Source organism: Polypterus senegalus, chromosome 16 (assembly GCF_016835505.1).
Source record: "Polypterus senegalus isolate Bchr_013 chromosome 16, ASM1683550v1, whole genome shotgun sequence".
NCBI classification, from domain to species: domain Eukaryota; kingdom Metazoa; phylum Chordata; class Cladistia; order Polypteriformes; family Polypteridae; genus Polypterus; species Polypterus senegalus.
In genome coordinates, this window is record NC_053169.1 from 42,192,503 (window position 1) to 42,212,689 (window position 20,187).

The following is a 20,187-nucleotide window of genomic DNA, read 5'->3' on the forward strand; positions in this document are numbered from 1 at the left end:
AGAGTGGCTGTTCAGATTGTGATGGAAGCGGAGCAATAGTGAGCCATAAATCCGAAACACAATGACACAATACAGTCCTAGGTTCAAATCAAAGGTTGTTTATCCAACACAATACCTCTCCAAAGTTGACCAATCACAGGTTCTCTGTCTTTCACAATTACCCTTTCGTCTCACCACTGCATTGCCCTCCTCCAGTCGAGTGTTGCCCTCCTTCCTCCCAGCTCTGACTTGTCTGTATGAGGGAGTGCTGTCCCTTTCATTGAGGACCCGAGAGTACTTCCAGTGTCAGGGCTGCTGCCCGTTGGAAGTACTTCCGGGTCATGCGGAAGTCCAATATAGTAGAGAGTATATCTCCCTGCAGCGCCCTCTTGTAGCACCTACAGACCCCAGCAGGGCCGTGCTGCCGGACTACAACACTCATCATCCCTGGATAGTTCCTAAATGGGTGCCAATATGAAGGGCTGCTGCCATCTAGCGCCCTGGAGGGAATAAACACCCCTCAGAGACTGTCCATCCCTGTCCTCCTTAATCCCAACCAGGGAAGGTATGAAGCACATGTCCATTCAGGGCACTTGCCCATTTGTTTGAGGCTTCTCTCCTCGGTAACGATATCCTTCCCTCTCTTGGATGGCATGCCTTTATGTTCATTCGGGGCATCCCGTAAGGGTAAGGAATATTCCTAACTTCTTGCCAGGATGCTTGTCCATCCCGTGTACCTCCTACAACATTTATACAAAAATTAAGTCCTTATAGATCCTGTCCTTGAATGTAAATCAATGTTTTGACCCTGAACTCTGTAATTTTACTCTTTCTATTCGACCAAGATCTGTTATATGATTAGCCCACTTCAAAACTGAGCATCTTCTTTTTCTTCATCCTTCCCTCTATATCATTATATATCATTGGTGTCGGGGCCAACACTGAACACAATGCTGTGAAAGTATGAGTTGTAATGAAAAAAGCCCAGGTTTGGCCATCCATTGCTGCAGCAAGGCAAATTAATTTTACATCTGCTGTGTATTTATTGCATCATTTAGAAACATGGAAAAAAAAATATATGAACCAGACAATGATGCTATAAATAGAAAGCACACCATACTGCATTTAGGTCCATTATGCTCCTACACAAAAGCCTTAAATAGAAACGGCCAACTTATTTTAGTCTTTAGTAGATGTGTTTCTGAAAAAAGGGATAAATGTCATTAAACTTGCAGGCAGGTGCTTATATTGTTGCAACATGCCTCAAATATAAAATTCAAAGAATCCATTACATTAAAATTCCCCAGCCCCAGCAGACAAGTGTCATGAAGTCGAAATCGCCTATTTTATGAGCAATCTATATGATGGTTTCCATTGGATACAGAGTGTTGCCAGGGAGCTTTGCTGGGGCGTGTAATCAGAGGCAGATTCATCACCACAGCAAGACAAGAATATATTAGCAAAATCGACCAGGAGTAGTTTTATTCTAAAAGTTGAGTCTTGTGTATGGTAAATTCGACTGGACAGATTTGACATATGGTTTAGCATTTTGTGTTTTTTTTTTTTTTCTTTTTATCCTTACGTGGCTTTTTTCTGCTACACTGATATTATATCTATGTAGAGGATCAGACTGCAGCAGGGAAATATGCCGTAGCTTTTTCCAGTTTTCATTCCAACCAAACTCTTAATAAACAAGTAGCCATGCTTCATATATTAGATTGAAAAAGTAAAGCATTCAAAGTGTTAAAATCTGGATGAGACATTAGAAGCTATCAAGTAAATGAGTAAGTAGAATGGCTTGACCTGTTTTTAGTAAAGTCCTATATGGTTAAAAGTATACATTTAGAGTAACATACTTATCCATGACAAGCAGCACTTCGTTTTAAAAAGTGCCTGTTCATTAGTCCACTCATATATGTTACTTTAGTCTAAACAGCTATTATCTGGAATGCCTTTGGGGTCTGTTCCATTAAATAATGGCATCACCTTCTGAATTTCAGATTGAAATTATATAATTGTCCTGACCCCTCCACACCATCAAATGGTGCTTATAGGCAGAACATTCAGTATCTCTTTGTTAGTTTCAGTCACCAGGAATCCGACTAACTGGAGGATACCTGCATTGCATGTGCAGCTCCTCGAGCCACCCTGGGGGAACCCACTGTCCCTCCTGTCTGTGGATCCACACAAATGTGCATTCCTCCGGCCTCCCTCACACACGTTCTCAGGTTTGCACTCACTACAGTACTTGTGGTGATCAGAATACTTCTCGATTTCCTGGACCTTTTTTTGCAAATACTGTACAGCAATTAGGCTAATCATAACATAATTACAGCTTTTCCTTCTATAATTCCCGGGTAGATAAACAGACAGGATTATTCTTTATGCAACTGCAAAAACAGTCACAGTTGTTGATGTAAGCAAGTGTGCAGCTTTAATTATGCCCCTCTTTAATCAATTTCATGTGAGGTTGTGAGTTACATCTATCTGTAAAATATGAGCTTCCAGTGTTTTCCAATGCAAATATGTTATTAGTATCATTAAAATAAAAATTTGAAAAATGTTTTTCCTGTTTTAAACAACAAAAATAGCATCAAATTTCTCATAAAACATTATGAAACTAGAATGGTAGGGCAGAATAGTGGTTAGACTTGCTGCCACCCACCATCTTAGAACAATTTCTATGTAGACTTAACAAATTTTGCCTGTGTCTGTTTCCAATATTCCAAAAATGTGTTTCTTATGCTGTTTAATGACTCTAGTGATGGATAGCACACGTGCTGGCATCCCTGTCAGGATGGGTTCTGGTCTCTTATCTGGCCAGTAGGCCATGACAGTGAGTGGGTACAAAGAAGGACCAATAAAGTATACCAATATACAGGTGGGCACATTGGTTTCCCAGAATGGAAGGTACCTAGACCCTTACCTGTCCGGGAGGCCAGTGGGATGAAAGGACAAGAGGAAACAACCTGGCAAGGCTACATACTCTGGCAACACAGTACGTGGAAGCTTCCCTGGGTGGATACCCACAAGGAATGCTGGGAACTGGAGTCCCATATAACAGTCTTGTTGGGTTCCATGGGTGCTGCCGGGGGGGTGCTGCAGGGATATGTAATTCCTACTTTGTGGAACTTCTATTTGACCCATAAGTGCTTCCAGTGGGCTATTATGTCCTAGCACCAGATGCACTCATGGGTCATAAAAAAAAGAACTCACTCAACCTCATCCTGTTAAGTTGGAGTTGGGTGGAAGAAGGACAAGGAGCACCTGAAGGAGTGTATGGAGATGGGGAAGAAGAAAGGAAAATCATACTGGTGTGCATACCACTTTTGAAACCTTTTTGTAAGGTATTTGTGCAAGTAAACCTTTTATTTAAACCGGGGCTTCTTTTGATGAGGTTGTGCTTGGGTTGCTGCAATGCCCCCTTCTGGTCACACTCTGTACTGTTATGGTATGACAGAGCAGGTGCGTGTGAATGTGCCCTCTGATGGACTGCAGCCCTTTCAAGTCTGATTCCTGTATCGTCTTTACTGTATATGCTGTCATTATGCTTGACTCCTCATTTCATCCATAATAGCTAACACTGTACAACACCCTACTACTACTGTATATGCTGCTGATAAAGACCCTTTCCCTCATCAATGTGAATAAGATAAGCAAGTAATAAAATGGATGGACAGATTAAGTCACGTTGAGGCCAGCAGCTAGACCATAAAATGACTTCTCACTAAAAGTGCTACATTAGAAACATCCTCCTCCATTATATCTTATCTCAAAGATGTGATTGACCACATTTCCTACAAAGGTTGTGTCACACTATGGAATGAAACATAAGGAAGAGCCACTACAGTGAACCTCGTTTAATTCAAAAGAAAACGTAAAATAGTTAACAAAAAAAATACTCAACAGTTATCCACCACAGCCAGATTACACAAGTGCTCAGACTGGTCTATACTACACGTTGGAGTGCCGTTTCCTGGTTCATCAGTGTACAACCTCTTCCATGGGTTAGCGGATTTATATATTGTAGGACCTGGAAGAGGAGAGAGTTCTGGGGAAATGAGGGAAGTGACCTCAGAAGGCTTCTGACTGATCTTCAGAACTGCTGAGAAGAGTGGAGAAGACATTAGCAACCACAAACCCTCCTGGCGTGGAGTGGCACTGCTTACCTCATTAGAGCCTTAAAGGTGTCTCTTAAGTGCTCGTGTCTGACAGTCATTGAACAATAAAAACCCTGTACTCAAAGTGATATTTATTTCAAATTCACATCCTTCTTCTTCCCATTCAAAACTCATGTCATATCTCCCATATTCCCATCTGATCAATGTAATTTACACATTGATCTTTGTGTTAAATCAATCCCCAAAAAAATTCAAACTGCACTGATGAGGTGTGATACATATTTTGGTGCAGTGGATACGGCCAGAGTTTCATCACTGTTCCAGTCACTGCCTGTTTGGGATTTGCATGGGGTTCCCATGTCTGTATGGGCTTTTCCCTGGGTACTGTCATGTTTTTCCATGCACAAAGATATGTGTTCTGGATTAATCTCTTTAGTGGTCAGGTATGTATAAGCCTGTCTTGTGATGGACTTGAGTTCCAGGATCCAGAATTCATGCTTAATTTGACATTAAGCACAACATTATAATGCCACTCTTTATGTTAGATCCAAGTCTATGAAGTCAGTCTTTATACTGAACTCATTTGCTGCAGTGTGGCTACAACAACAACAACAAAATTTATTTATATAGCACATTTTCATACAAATAGTAGCTCAAAGTGCTTTACAAAATAAAGAATAGAAAAATAAAAGACACAATAAGAAAACAAAATAAGTCAACATTAATTAACATAGAATAAGAGTAAGGTCCAATGGCCAGGGTGGACAGAAAAACAAAAAACTCCAGACGGCTGGAAAAAAAATAAAATCTGTAGGGATTCCAGACCAAGAGACCGCCCAGTCCCCTCTGGGCATTCTACCTAACATAAATGAAACAGTCCTCTTTGGATTTAGGATTCTCACGGAAGGACTTGATGATGATGGTCACGTAGACTTCTGCCTTTTAATCCATCCATCACTGTTGGAACATCATGAAGCTTTGAGTAGATGGAGGTGGCACAGGCCGCCACCACAAAGAAACCGGAAAAAGAAACAGAAGAGAGAGTAGAGGTTAGTACGGATTTTAGAGCCACCATGAATAGTTATTATGAAGAATTGAACATACAGAGTATAAGGATTAAGTTAAATTAAGTTAAATTGAAGTTATAAAAAGGCCATGTTAAAGTAAAGTGTTTTCAGCAGTGTTTTAAATTGCTCTACTGTATTAGCCTGGCAAATTCCTATTGGCAGGCTATTCCAGATTTGAGGTGCATAGCAGCAGAAGGCCACCTCACCACTTCTTTTAAGTTTTGTTCTTGGAATTCTAAGGAGACACTCATTTGAGGATCTGAGGTTACAATTTGGAATATAAGGTGTTAGACATTCCGATATATAAGATGGGGCGAGATTATTTAAGGCTTTATAAACCATAAGCAGAATTTTAAAGTCAATCCTGAATGACACAGGTAACCAGTGTAGTGACATCAAAACTGGAGAAATGTGTTCGGATTTTCTTTTCCTAGTTAGGATTCTAGCAGCTGCATTCTGCACTCATTGCAAGTGATTTATGTCTTTCTTGGGTAGTCCTGAGAGGAGTGCGTTACAGTAATCTAGTCGCCTGAAAACAAACGCGTGAACTAATTTCTCAGCATCTTTCAGTGATATAAGAGGTCTAACTTTACTTATGTTTCTTAAGTGAAAAAATGCTGTCCTAGTGATCTGATTAATATGTGATTTAAAATTCAGATTACAGTCAACAATCACCCCTAAGCTTTTTACCTCCGTCTTGACTTTTAATCCTAATGTATCCAGTTTATTTCTAATAGCCTCATTGTATCCATTATTGCTGATCACTAAAATTTCAGTTTTCTCTTTATTTAACTTGAGAAAGTTACTATTCATCCATTCTGAGATACAAGTCAGACATTGTGTTAGTGAATCAATAGAATCGGGGTCATCAGGTGCTATTGATAAGTACAGCTGTGTACAGCTATTCAAATTCATAACAATCAATCCAAGCCTTTAATGTAAAACAGTCTTTTGAACCCTGGCAATGGAATAGTAGTCTTTAATAACATGAAAATATGTGTTGTAGAAAATGTGAATTCAGAAAATAAATGGTTGAATGATTTCAGCTGAGTAAAATGTGTGAGACAAAAAATATATCATAGTATGGAAGGTATAACCTAAGTGTAAAAGGAGGAGCAGAGTGCCTGTTACTCACCACCAAGCGCACTTCATATTTCAAGAGCAGCTGAATGAACAAATCTGGGCTTTACTGTTTGTAAGTAAGGAATAACAGCCTCGACGAAGATCTTAAGATGAAATGAAAGCATTATCTTATAAGCAACCAAATGGCAACACTGCTTACTTAACCTGCAAGATTAGGAAATAACCCAAGAAAAATCAAAATGACTACAGACACAAAAAGAACTGAAATACACATAAAACCATCAGAATGCTGCAAGACACTGAAACATGGACAATCAGACAAAATACACAATCATAATCAAATCAAATGATAATCAAATACACATGCAAACAGCAGCCAGATTTAAACAAAAAAGTAATGCAAGGAAAACATAGAAAAATGTTTTGCAAGTAGTAGGAAGAAAAAAATCAAGAAAAGGGTCAAAGGAAGGTAAAATAAAATAAATATTTGTCCATCATACAAGTCTAGGGAGCTCCATTACTGCCTTCAATAAGGTAAGCATGACGAGAAACAATAAAAAGGTGCCAATCAGTTACTGCCTTTATCTGGTTCTGTTTAGAGCGGAGGAGGAAAATGCTGCCAATCCACAATATCACTTCTGCCATGTCACTGGAAGCCTCACCCCTTTCTGTCACCCTGCTGTATAAACAGGAAGATAACTAGAAGTTGACATTTATTTTGGAACCTGCTTCCTCAGAGGATGGACCCTCCCACAAAGAAACCTAAACGAACACCAGGGATTCACTGGGTCCTTCAATTTTTACAATTAACTTTGTCTACTTGGGAAAAGCACCTTGCATTAAATGGAGTTCCATCTTGGCACCCCTTTGATGAATATTTCTCTCTTATTTCATACTCTGTTCTAATGATGTACAACAGTAATAAAGTTCTGATTTGATCCAGTATACGAGAAACCCAGCACTTTTTAGATAGTTCTGGAAAGATACAGTGAAATTTGAGCAGCATAGTGACACAGAGGGCAGCGTTGCCACACCATGGTGCCTAATCACAGCCATCTAGGTAGATATGACTTGTTCTCCTTGTCTTTCTTTTTCATTCCGAGAGTTTAGTTCCACCCATAGGTCAAAAAAATGAACTTGAGTTACATGATGGTAAGTAAACTATAAGTGTACTGGTCAGTGTGCTGTAGTGTGGACTAGAATGCCATCATGAAATGGCTTCTAAATTTTGCTCAAAACTTTCAGGATAGGTGTCATCTTTCAACCACTCCCATTATGGAAAGCCATATGGTCAAAGAGGGAATTTTTTTTAAGTTATTGTCACTTTTTCACTTCAAATGCATTCAAGCTGTTTATTTTCAAAACATAGCTTTAATAATGTTGCAGTGTTTTTCTTACTACAAGCTGTATGGCCAAGTGGGTAAGGCATTGGAGTCAAATGCACAGGGTCGCCAGTTGAATTCCCAGTACTACACCTTCCAGTGGTCCACCTGGTAAAGGTGGCATTTACTACAGTGCCCTCCATAATTTGTGGGGCAAAACACAGTTTTCCTTGATTTACACCTTGGTTCCACAGTTTAAAACTACAAATCAAACAATTCAGTCATAATTAAAGTGTACATTTCAGACAATTCATGTAAGGGTATTTGCATACATTTCAGTCACAAGTAGAAATGGCAACACTTTTCATACATGGTCTCCCCATTTCAGGGCACTATAATGTTTGTGACAATAGGCATCACAAGTGTTTGAGATTACTCAGGTGTGTTTCATTGCTTCATTAATGCTGGCATAAGATACCTAGGCTTGCTTCTACCTACAGACTACCATTAATCATGTATCAATTATTTGAGTTATAATGTTAAACTGTGGCACAGAGGGCTAAATCAAGGAAACATGTGTCTCTATCCCAAATATCATTGACAGCATTGTATGAAAGGCACATGCAACTGCTTGGGCACACTCTAAAACATCAAATCTTAAAAGAGTCCAGTCATGCTGCAAGTGTTTATTAATGTTTTTAGCTTCAGATTTTTAAGTCATTTGCATTCTACAGTTGCCTAGAATGTACAATAAATTCCTGCATGGATGCATGGATCAGCCTCTGGGCCAAATTCCTCATTCTTTACAGAAGACCAGCCAACTGTCTGTTTTCTTGGTTTGCCTCTTTTAACACCAGTGGGATGTGGTTAGAAGGTGACTCTGCTTTTCTACTTGCCCTGGCTGCTGCTAAAGTCACACAGTATTCTCCATACCTGTTTTCCCTGCCGAGGAATAACCTGAGGCCTCATTTATAAAACTATGCATAGATTTACACTATACGTGTGCATATGGACAAAATTGATGAATTGCATGCACCCAAAAATAACCTGATTTGTAAAACACTGCATAAGCAGGTTCACCTTTATAAATCACAATCAGCTTGGAAATTGGAGCATAGGAATGAGCTCCTTCTCCCAACCAGGTAACAGCCATAACTGTTCATATAAAGTCACAGAACCACCACTAATGAATACTGATATGTTCAATTCCCACATTAAAGCTATCTGGATTTTCATAGAAAAATGGCAAAAGCAGAGTGGAAAAACAAAAAGAGAACTTTGAGCAAATGTGAGAAAAGCATTCTTGACAGAAAAGTCTAGGCACAAAATATTTGGAAGCATGAGCTCTTGTATAATACATATCAAAAAAACAATGTGAATGGCTGCTATCAATGACACTAGCTCTTAGGGTCAGACTTTACCAGGAATTTCAAAATAGGGTCCTGTTTAAAAGTAGATGTGAAGAAGTACATTAAGAGGTGACAGATCAGTGTCAGTGCCATGGGTGGGGTCAAGGGGATACCAGAACTCTTGCCACTAGATGAATCCAGTGCTGTGAGCAGCAAAATAAGGGAGCTTGAGGGGACAACACAATGAAAGAAGTCGAAGGTCCAAACGATTCAGGTATGTCCTCAAAGCCGAGCGACATCAAGGATGCATTTCAGTCAACTTTTTATGTGAATGAACATTCAAGGTTTAAACATTTCTTTTTTCATGGACCTTCTTGTGATACCTTACAGAAAGTGCGACCAGCCCAAGTATCTCCAGTGCACACCGTGTGTCACGTCCACCCAGTGGCTGTGTCCTTACTGACACAGTCCCACAAACACAAATGGCATAATAAAGACCACTGATAACTGCAAAATCAAATCAGCCTCCATGGATACATCTTCAAGTCTGAAAGAACTTGTTCAAGTCAAGTCAAATCAAGTTGGGGAGCATGCACTGGAACAGTGAGTTGTTGCACCCACTACACAATGAAACAACTCGGGATCCCGGTTTGCAACCCCCCAGGCAGACACACGGTCCAGTCCCACCCTCCGGAAATGACCCTTTATCTACTGCAGCCAGGTGTTACTTGGGCGACCCCTTGGCCTGGTCCAGCCACTCGGGTCCCCAACAATAAGGATCTTACGAGCCGGATCACCTTCGGGGAAATGCGCCACATGGTCGTAGCGCCGTAACTGACACTCCCTCACAATGCAGGTAATGTGCCTAATTCAGGACTCCATGAGCAACTGCTCATTCGACACAAGAGACACAGTACCAAAGGAGTCCAGTCTTCGTCTCAGGTCACTGGATAGCGTCCATGTCTCGCAACCATACAGCAAGACAGGAAGCTCCAGGACTCTAAAGACTTGGACCTTCGTCCTTTTGCAGAGATATCGGGAGCACCACACACCCCTTTCCAGCGACCTCATGACCCGCCATGCTCTGCCAATCTGTCTACTGACTTCAAAGGAAGAGTCACCAGAGACATGAATGTCACTGCCAAGGTAAGTAAACCTCTCGACAAGGTCAACACTCTCTCCGCAAACAGACACACTGCTGATGGCTGTGCCCAAGAGGTGATTGTAGGCCTGGATCTTGGTTTTTATCCAGGATACTTGTAAGCCCAAACACTCAGATTCCTCGGTGAGTCTCTCAAGATGCTGTGATCTTTACGGAGTCAATGGAGGCTGAACTTGTTCAAAACTAGAATTTTTGTTTTTTTTTACAAGTGGTGCAGTACAATATTATAGGCAAGTGTATTACAGTGATATTTTTCTCATTTTCATTCTTTTGCTATCAGAGCAGTTGTTTTTCATTTTTGTAGCCTACCTCCATAGTGTGTGTATGCACATGTTAGATTCCATAGAGATATGAAAATCTTCCCAACAAAGGCATTTTTTTTTAAACAAATCCCGTAGGCACCATTTATAAAAGAGGCCCTGGTCCTTGCACTTTTGGTTGCGTCTTAGAAAGAGAACACAAAAGCCTCTGAGGCACTCAGAGTTCTCAGTCTCCTTTGTAGAAGTTCTCAGTTCCCCCTGTGCTCCTGGAGTGTTCAGAGTTAGAGTGATCTGTGACACACTATACAACAAACAAGTAGTTGAAAATGACTAAATATATACAGGGTGACACCATGGGATAGCGGCCCTGTCTCGCAATTCCAGGTACATGGTAATAAATATAATGCATCTGTAATGTGCCTTAGGACCATATTAACTATGAAAAGGTGCTATACAACTAAGATTTGTTGTACCCATAAATACAGATAATTTACAAGAAGATAGGACAGTACTGTGGTTAGTGCTTTTGATTCTAGACTCCAGAGATCGATTCCTGGGCTGCGTTGAGTCTCCATGTTCTCTCCGTCCCCATTTTTTTTTCTGCATACTCCTTTTTCTCTCCTACACCACAAAGACATGCAGGTAAGGCTGATTAATGACTCTAATTTCACAAAGCAGGAGTGAGTGCAACCGTGTACTGTGATGGACTGGCTACTCACCCAGCACAGACTGCAGTTCACACCTCTGTGTTACAGGTACAGTATAGATTCTAACTCCATGCGATCACAAAGTGGACTAGATGGATCTGGAAAATTAAAAAGGGTGCAGGAAAGAAAAAAATAACTACAATTTTTGTTGCTTGATATACTACCTAGAGGACTTTGCACGTATAGCAAACCACACTGCATCTTTAAGAGAACTGAGGGGAGGAGTGGGCTCATGTTGCTTTGCCGAGTCCTCTCTCTGACCAGCCTTGCCATGCCCAATTGATCCTGCTGCTCTAAGTAAACATTCAAATGAGCCATCCTGATCCATTAGCGGTTGGGCCCCATGGCACACTGCAGCTCACCACAATGTAATGCTAAAGAAGGTGACTGTCATTGAAGGCAGGGGTGGCCTTCTTTTACTGGAGCTATCAGTTGCAGAAATGAGCTCCTTTCTTCCTAAATTTAAGCAGAGTGTCACTTTAAGTAATTACAATCCATTGAAGTCAAGTAACCATGGGCACTGTCCTCGGATCACTGTATCACCAGCAGACGGTAGAATGCCTGTATATCTTACTGACCAGAGCCGTCCCATCTCTACCTCAGTCTGAAATACCTTGTCATAAAAGCGAGCCATATTGATCATTACCAATCTGGCACATAAATCACTCCTTTCCCTTTCTTAGCCCTTAAATCAGATTATTCACATCTGCGGAAGCGAGCCGTTCATTTTAGCAGCAGAGCCTAATTCATCTGACTCTGTTTTGCTGGATTGCTTTCGTTCATTTTTTCTGCATGACCTGCTGTCTCAGCACTAAAAAGGGGTTGATATTAGAAACATTTCCATTCATGCCGTGGCTATAAATAGCTCTCATTTTGTAATACTCTGCTGGCAAAAGTGAATATTACTAAGGGAGATGATTATTCTGGATTGAAGGCTTCCTTTGCTCTGCCTGCCTTCTGCCAGCTTCACTGCTAATCTGTTAGTTATAAAACAGTATTTTCATGGGTCTCCATAATGAAAAGGGCATTTTTTTTGTATTAAATGTCAGTCTGGTGTCAGTGAGATCATTTCACATTAAATATACTTTACATTCATTTTTCATAATGGATTTACCCACAACCAATCTCAGGAGCTGCCCTACTTCTATAGGGCACACGGACACATGCCCGCCAGAAAGCTTAGCTGGCTTTATTTACGCAGATTTGTCGGAAGGGTATATGGTAGCAAGACAATGTGTTGCATTCTTAGAATTATTATTTAAAATACACTGCACTCGATCATGGCACTTACCTTCTTTTAAAAGACTATAATAATAATAATACATTTTATTTATATAGCGCCTTTCCCATGATCAAGGCACTTAATTCAATCCATGATTCAGCCCTCACCTAAACTCACCCCAGTACTGAAGTCAAATTTTGTTTTTCTACAAATAAAAAAAAAAAAGAAATTATTTTGGTATGCATTTTGGAAGAAAGAAAGAAAGAAAGAAAGAAAGAAAGAAAGAAAGAAAGAAAGAAAGAAAGAAAAGGCTGTCTAACCGGTACTGAGCTCAGTTCAATTAAATGTGGTCAGCCATCGTCACACAATCCGGCAGTCCTTGGGGTGCTGTTGTCACACAGCACTAAAATTATAAATTGAAGGTCAACGTATTTCTTTGTGACTTGCCTATCTGCCATCCTAAGTGTAACCTACCATTAAATGTATTAAAATCAATGGCACAATAGTTGTTTCTCAAGCTGATTACCTTTTCACATATTGTAGAATGATACCATGGTGGTAGCTATATAGAATAAATATTAAATTGCCACTCGGAAGCAAATCTCTGCCACTCGCCCTCTAGCAGCTCAGGGGGACTTTTGTCAGCAGAACATCCAATTCAGTCCTACTGTTCTACAACAGCAAAAAATACCCTTCATTTTACCATAAGGCGCATTGCCAACAACATAAAAGAACTAAAATGAATATTATATACAGTAAATACTCAATCATCTTTATTAACATATTTCAAATACAAACTCGCAGGATTTTCTAAATCACTTCAGCTAGGTTATAACTTTAAGACAAAACTCTCTATAGAGACCCGGGGAAAACATGCAAATTCCACACGGACCTGTCAGACAACACTAAGCTGCCCTCCTATAAATGTACAAGCAAGACGGGTTTAAAAAAATTTAGAAGAATAAAGTGACTACAGAATGTGTAAAGAATTTAACTGATGTATACGTGGAATGTGGCTGCTTAAAGTTCTGAACAGCTATGACAGGATAGGCTTTGGCTGACAGTGGAGGAATTGCTGCTCCCATAACTGTTGCTGTAAAAATGCATGGAGTATGAAAGGGAAGTGCTATCCCTACGCTTCATGGGTTTTGTCTGGCCTTTAGAATTAGAACAGTAAAAGTTTTGACTTGAAATAATGAAGGAAAAGTGGAGGGGAGAAACAGAAAGGTCAATACTGGGCAAAGATGATTAGAAAGGAAGAAAGGGAATCAGAACTTGGAGAAATCCGATGTGTGATGAGAAAAAGATGCCTACTCAGAGCCAAAGGGCACTGGCTGGGGGGGTCCCAGGAGCACAGGGACCCACGATGTTTCTGATGCTGATGTATGTTTCTGTTTTGCTATCAAAACAGGGGCTCCAGCGCACTACTTTGCCTGGGGGTCTGTGATGCTGTTCAGACAACCCTGTGCTCTTCTCCCCCATTAGCATCCTTCATGTACTCAATAAATGACGAAGAGTTGAAGTACTGGGGGAAACTGGGGATGGAAGAAGAATAAAAGTTGAAATAGATAAAGTTTGGAAAGACTGACAGATGTGGAAGGGTGGAGAAGACAAAACTTGTGACAGATTCTAGATTGTAGGAAAACAAAAGGGAAGGAGAAAATGAGGTACAAACAGAGGGCAAGCAGCTTTGTCACGTGTAAAAACTGAGATTGAGGCTAGAATCATGCTAGTCAAAGACATGCAAAAATACAGCTTATAACTAAAGTGAAAATTGAAGAATATGATCATTAAAACAGTGGTGTGACACATTATGATGGATTGTTCAGTTTAATGTTTGCTGAAGAAGGTAAACATCAGAACAAAGAAATGAAGCAACATGGATGGTGTCAGCTTGCAAGACCACAAATGAAAGAAATTTGCCTTGTAAAAGGCAGGCAAAAATATGGTGCCCAATATAAATTTAGGATACTACCTAAGGGGAGGTAGGTCTGGAGAGAGAAGAACTTGACAAAAAAATCTGAAAGGAAACAAGTGGGCAACTGTGAACTATATTATTAAATGATACAAAAAGAAGGGAACAATTATAATGAGAAGAAGCCATTCAGACCAACAACTTTGTCCATCCTATTCACCTCAACTTTCTAAAACAACATGAAATTGGATCTCTAATTTCCTACTAACTCACCAGCACACCATGTACATCATCCCAAAAGTCCTACTACTGTCCACCATACTGTATTTCTATGGTTCTTTGTGTGAAGAAACACTTTAAGACATTAGTGTGAAATCTGCCCTTAACAAGTATTCAGACCATCAAGAGAAATAGGCAGAACGCCAGTGAAGATGATGACCCTTGCGTGATGGAGGATCTAAAATCAATACTTTTGTTTAACTATAAGACACATCAAATGATGATGCTGCAAAGTGTTGGTGAGACAAAAGTTGGGTTGCTGATGATTAACTAAATTGGTTGTGTAGATACACTGATTCTAATTGAAGATGGATGGATTAAAAAGTTTCTTTTTTTGGGCTTCTCACCGTTATTTGTTTTAAAACCAATATTAATAGAAAGCACATGCAGGGAAATGCAATCAGAAACAAAGTTTCAAAGTAGTCTAGGATGAGGAGTACTGGAACTGAACAGTAACGCCTCACACAAGAGTGTCAGTCAGTAAGTGTCTAGTAGATGAACACCCTATCAAAGTTTACTGGGCTCAGAGAAAAATGTCCTATGTATGTGAATCCCTACTTCAGGTGTAGGAGAACCAAGTAACAGGGTGGAACAGAGCCATTGTTATAATCACACACACGTTCATCAAACAAATTCCAAACTACAGTGCTATTTAGCATTAGCAGATAATGGAAAAGATTCTTATTTAGGCAGTGTAGTAAAAAGCAGTTTTAGGAGCAGAAAAAAACTAAACTAATGATGTCTGTTCGGGCGTGAATGGTAACAGAGATAGGAGGAGGGAGACTTTTTTTCTTCTTTTTTTCGCTGGTTCCGCTAGCTTCTGTCACACAGATCACAAGTTCCTATCCGCTGGCGTAACTTCCCCGCCAAAATGACGCACAGTAACTCCGAGCCCCGTCCCTTCATTGGCCACAACCCTGCCACGCGCCGCAATTCCCAGGGTGTACTTACTCCCGCCGCTGGTTTAAAAAAAGAATATGTCCTAAATCCATTGACCGGTATGCTTTATCCTACTTCTAACACGCCCAATATTCTCAATGTCAACCTTGTGTTTTTCTATTTTAGGGGCAACCAACCCGGGGTGGTAACATTCTAATTTAAAATAGAAACGGAAAATGACTGCGCTTGAGGCGCTTTCGGAATGTGAGCCACTGCAGGACGGCTATCAGGAAACAGACGCCATTCGGGCTCTTGGACTAAACGGCGATTTCCGATCGTCTATGCGCGCCTTGCAGAGCCAAAATGGAGAGCACACGGTTGCAGTTTCCTGCCCTAGCCCCATAGTAGGGGGGGAACAGGCTGCGGCAGTTGCCAAGCGATATCGGAGCGAGAGGAGCGCTATTGGCTCTGCCGGCTCTGTTGCCCTGGCGACGGCAGGGGGTTTTGGTAGCGTGGCTGTGCGGTGTGATTTCTGCGCTGCGTGGATGGAGGAAGCAGCAGCTGCTGATCTCTGACACTCGGAGAGAGACAGGCGTCTATATGCACATATATACTGATTCACTGCCATATTGCAAAACAGGCGCGACGTGCATGACTGTAAGTAAAAAGGTTTGCTCTAATTGCTCTTTGGTTTTTATAACTAAGGCTTCCTTACAAACCTGTGTATAATAAGTAGTCAAACAAAACGCCAGGGGGGAAAATTATTTTTTTTTCTTACGAAAAGCATTTTACTGGGTCACAGTACGGTCCGAAATTAGAGGTTGTGCTTACTCTACCCCACGCTTTTTTTCTTTTTGTTTCACATTCCTCTGTGACACTGAAAATTGAAAGCTATTGAGGCAGCATGCGGGGGTGTCCTAATGTATGTAGCGGTATATCGCGCCCTAACTTCTGCACTGTTTTCCTTGCCGCTTTGTACGTATTTTTGTTTTGGTGAATGTTCTTCCTCTTTTTGAACTAAACTGTCCTTGTAACTTTAAGCGGATTTCGTACAGGCAACATGGAAAAAATGAGATATGAGTCCCGTTTCGGAAATAAAAAAGGTGTTAAGCGCATTTTGTTTCGATGGGTGCGTTTCAAGTGTGATAAACGCGAAAAGTCTTTAACGTTTTAGCTGCTTAACCCATACCGAGATGATCATCGATTTAGATGATAATGTTTGCAATTGCCCCCTCACACACACTCTCTCTCACCATCTCCCTTGCGTATGTGTTCAGTGATGCTCGATTCACGTGCGAGGTTAAGTGTCATATATAAAATTCAGAACCTACCCATGGATATATATATATAATTATATATGCACATACGGATATAAATAAAAATGAACGAACTAGTATAAAATGCTTGTATTGTAATCCTGCCGTGCCACTCTGGCGGACCACGCCGCATGTTTTAAAACAATGTATAACAATGTGAATCTGCCCATGTGAAGTGGGTACCCTGATCTGAGGTCGGTAATAAGTTGGTAGTGGGTGAAGCTGGGTGGAGACGACATCCTGCAAGCTATCGGGGAGCCTTTGGTTCATGTGACGTGACTCATTTTTCCTGCGTGCCGCACATCCACCTTTTGTGCCCCTTGACTATAATGATTGACAGCTGTCTCGCTGTCGTTCACACGCATTCGAGTCTTTTGCAACATGGAGCACTTTTTCTCAGCTGACGGACCGTATCTTTTTTCCAGCCTTCTCGCATTTTGGCTTCCGAGATAAAAAAACAAACTTGAAGCCACTTTATTGTTGTGTTGCATTTAAAGAGAGTCTGCGTTGGGTGTTGTTTTTCCTTCCGCTCGACCGTGTTGTTATGAGTGTGTGTGCAAAGCAATGCGCTCCCTAACGTTTGTGTCCCCAATAAAAATAAAAAAAAAAACAACGATGATGACATGGTGCCACCTGAAAAGGTGTCGGGTTAGCCACGGTTTCAGTTGTTAAGACGAGGTTCTGTCGGTGTACGGTGGAAATCTCAGATATTGATAGCGTTCAATGATTTATGCCGGTTTATATAAATATATCTATTTTTTGGTCGCCTTGTTTCCGCTGACTGTCCAGAGTGACACAGACACGTGGTCCATCAGCCAGGCAGTGCTGAGCCAGCAGCATACATAGGCCAGTGATCTGGCAGTGGTCACAAGAGAGAGCAGCTCCCCTCAAAGTGTCCGCATCGCTTGTTGCCTCTTCCCAAGCTATCTCCATCAACTAGACAGACCTTCTTCAGCCCCGTACCTCCTCCGCCCAAGGTCGGCCACCTGGCTTTTTAACTGAATTATGCGAATTCTTGTCGGGCAAAGACCACATTCCCACAACGGTGGCACGCGTTTTTGTTGTTGAAAATTAGGTTAAAACAATGAGAGGAAATATAAAGAACAATCACACATTTACCATTTGCAGAAGTGTTGCTAGCACTACTTGAAATTTTATTTTTTTGGAAAGAGTTTAGTAATTGGTTTTAATGAGTGTCCAGTTTTAACCCCAAACATGGGCACTTGTTTTCTAAGCAATTTAAAATTGTAGTTTGTATCCTTATGCCATACCTGTTTATCTGCCCTGCAAACTTTCAGTGGAATTCCATGAAAAAATCAAAATCAGGGAAAGCTAGTTACATTCTAGGTGATAATTGCTACCAACACCACACTTAAAGTAGTTTATCCTCCAGTTTATTTTTATACTACTGCTAATGTAACACTCTCTATTAAACAAATAAAAAAACATGGAGTGGTGGGGGCATATTTTTAAGTCAACATTTGTTTTTCTCCTTTGACTGTCATTTAAAAGTTACCCAATCCCATGTCCAAAAGCTTCTTTTAACTTGGATTTATTGTCCCTCCCCCATCTCATTTATATTGTTAGGGAGCAGCTGTGGTTTTTAAGGAACCCGTTTTGTCTTCTGTTGTTACCAGCCCAACCATAGACACCAAGTCTGCAAAACTGGCCATGCTTTTTTTAAATACTAATGTAGCTAACTAAAATTGATTTTTAAAAAGTTTTTAAAATAAGTTAGATGTAAAGTTTGACATTTTTAGCATTTGCAATAGATTTTCTATAGAGAATTCATTAACACTATCTGTATTTAATTATAATATGCAGAGTCATCCAGATTATTTACGTATATGTTTAATATTATAATATTACTTCTGGTAAAAATGTATTCATAATCTGATACTTTAATAAAAAGTAAGTGATTGATGGTGGAGTTTTCTCTTTGTCCTTAGTTAAGTTACTTTTACTGTGTTTATTATGACTGCATCCAATTGTTTTGTGGTGTGTTCCAGGAAAGGTGATACTTAAATATTCATAAGCAAAATTATTTATGAATAAGTGTTGCATAGTAGTTAAGGCTTTGGACTTCAGACCCTGAGCTTGTGGGATCAAATCTTGCTACTGACACTGTGTGACCCCTAAGCAAGTTATTTCACCTGCATGTGCTCCAAAACAAAACATATTTAACCAGTTGAATTTCAAATGTTGTAAGCTGCATTGAATAAAGGCATCATTCCAAGAAGTAAATTAAAAATAGTAATTATGTTAAGTCACACTTTGCAATTGGCACCCACATTTAAGATTATTAATAATTTGTGCCTCAAAAAAAAAAAAAAAAATGTCCTTCATAGTGTCACATTAGTTTACTGGGACATGGTGGTAATCTGCTGCCTCACAGCTCTGCATCCAGATTTGGTTCAAGGTCTAGCTGTTTTCTTTGTGTAGTCTCAACATTGTCCCAGTATTTGTACAGTTCTACCTCAGAGAAATTGACTTTTGTAACATATCCTATGTTAATGTGTTTCAAATTAATATATGTTTGTAAACATTGGCTTGACATGAATTCCTTATGAATGTGTGCATGAATGTGTACTGTAATGGACTTGTCTCATCTTGGGTCGTTTCCTACTTTCTGCTCAGTGAGCCACCTTCCTTTTACCACGTACTGTATTGGAATAAGTGAATGAGTGCATGGTTGGTAAGACTACATTTTAATTAAATTGGTTATTCTTCAATATGAATAGGATATGTATTTAATGTAATATTGCTAAGCAGTTAGATGATGAAGGAATGATAGTAGCTCCGAAATTATTGCTTTTAGTGTACCAATCCAACTTCCCAGTGAAAAACACCCACAGAATTCAAAAATTTGAACTTGTCAGAAGATCTTTGCTTTTTGTTGCTTAGATTGCAGTTTAACATAGAATTAGTGCCAGTGCCAGACTACAAGGAAATTAACAGATGCTTGTCAGCGCTGATAAAGATCAACATTAAACAGGGTGAAGCGTTAGGCTGATTTTTGAGGCAAGGAAATGCAATTTAGATTTTTCAGTGTGAACACTCTTCAAGGTGTCTGCATAGTGCCATAGTGCTCAGTAAGCAGAATGCTATTCTTTTGTTTCTTTTAGTCCTGGTTGTGGGGTGGTTGTGGTGGTGATGGTGGTATTTGCTCTATATGATAGATGCTGTATATTTTCCAGTTCAGAGTTCAGAATCAGCATTACTATTGCTACTGCCTGCCTTGCCAGTAGCCTGAACTGGTTAGTGCTTTACTGAAAATGATAAAGTTTTTGTGAGATGAGCCCCAACAACTGGACAGTAGAGTAATTCAAATGTAGATGCTTTTGAGCACTGAGGCTCAGACAAACAAGAAGCACCTATTTGTCCACATTTTGAGATTTTGGATGGTGTTATTTTTTACTTTATAACAATTAATTTTTTTCTGTGTATAATGCAGTTAAATAATCCTAGTTTTAGTGTATACCACAAACCCACCAGTATTAGGAAATTGGCTAGTCAGACTTTTTAG

At 40.1% G+C, this 20,187-nt stretch overlaps 1 protein-coding gene across 2 annotated transcripts in view; it reads left to right on the forward strand.

Annotated features, from left to right (window-relative positions):
- The first annotated feature begins 15,849 nt into the window (after window positions 1-15,849).
- Window positions 15,850-20,187, forward strand: part of foxn2a (forkhead box N2a) — a 104,599-nt gene continuing 100,261 nt past the window's right edge. For both annotated transcript variants that reach the window (XM_039738147.1, XM_039738146.1), the window contains exon 1: window positions 15,850-16,002. The gene's annotated coding sequence lies outside the window, so the exon portion shown is untranslated. The remainder of the gene's footprint in view (window positions 16,003-20,187) is intronic.